Source organism: Chiloscyllium plagiosum, chromosome 41 (assembly GCF_004010195.1).
Source record: "Chiloscyllium plagiosum isolate BGI_BamShark_2017 chromosome 41, ASM401019v2, whole genome shotgun sequence".
Lineage (NCBI taxonomy): Eukaryota > Metazoa > Chordata > Chondrichthyes > Orectolobiformes > Hemiscylliidae > Chiloscyllium > Chiloscyllium plagiosum.
The window spans coordinates 2227057-2227794 of NC_057750.1; the positions used below are offsets into that span (position 1 = coordinate 2227057).

Here is a 738-nt window from a genome sequence, read left to right on the forward strand (position 1 = left end):
GGAGGAGAGGTGGAGTGGGGTGAGGGGGTGGGGGGAGAGGTGGGAAGAGAGATTGGGGTGAAAGGGCATGGGGTGTGGAGTTGGGGGAGGACGGAGGATGTGGTTACTCTGCTGAAAGAACATTAACAAACAGCCAGTGACAGAGTCATTGCATGAGGGTGAGTCAGACAGGAGGGAAGGTCACATTACTGAATCACTCATCACCCTCCCCACTGTCCCCCATCACACACTCCCAGGGACAGGGTCAGGACGGGTTTAGATACAGAGTAAAGCTCCCTCCTCACTGTCCCCTAACAAACACTCCCAGGGACAGGGACAGCACGGGGTTAGATACAGAGTAAAGCTTCCTCTACACTGTCCCCCATCAAACACTCCCAGGGACAGGGACAGCATGGGGTTAGATACAGAGTAAAGCTCCCTCTATACTGTCCCCTATCAAACACTCCCAGAGACAGGAACAGGACGGGGTTAGATACAGAGTACAGCTCCCTCTACACTGTCCCCCATCAAACACTCCCAGGACAGGGACAGCACGGGGTTATATACAGAGTAAAGCTCCCTCTACACTGTCCCTATCACACACTCCCAGGGACAGGGACAGCATGGGGTTAGATACAGAGTAAAGCTCACTCTACACTGTGCCCATCAAACACTCCCAGGGACAGGGACAGGACAGGGTTAGATACAGAGTACAGCTCCCTCTACACTGTCCCCAATCAAACACTCCCAGGACAGAGA

General features: G+C 53.8%; 1 protein-coding gene across 1 annotated transcript in view; it reads right to left on the bottom strand.

The window, feature by feature from the left end:
- The window catches only part of LOC122542736 (hypoxia-inducible factor 1-alpha-like), an 18571-nt gene extending 18234 nt beyond the window's left edge, over nucleotides 1–337 (bottom strand). The window contains exon 1 of the mRNA XM_043680727.1: nucleotides 318–337. The gene's annotated coding sequence lies outside the window, so the exon portion shown is untranslated. The remainder of the gene's footprint in view (nucleotides 1–317) is intronic.
- Between the last annotated feature and the right edge of the window lie 401 nt (nucleotides 338–738).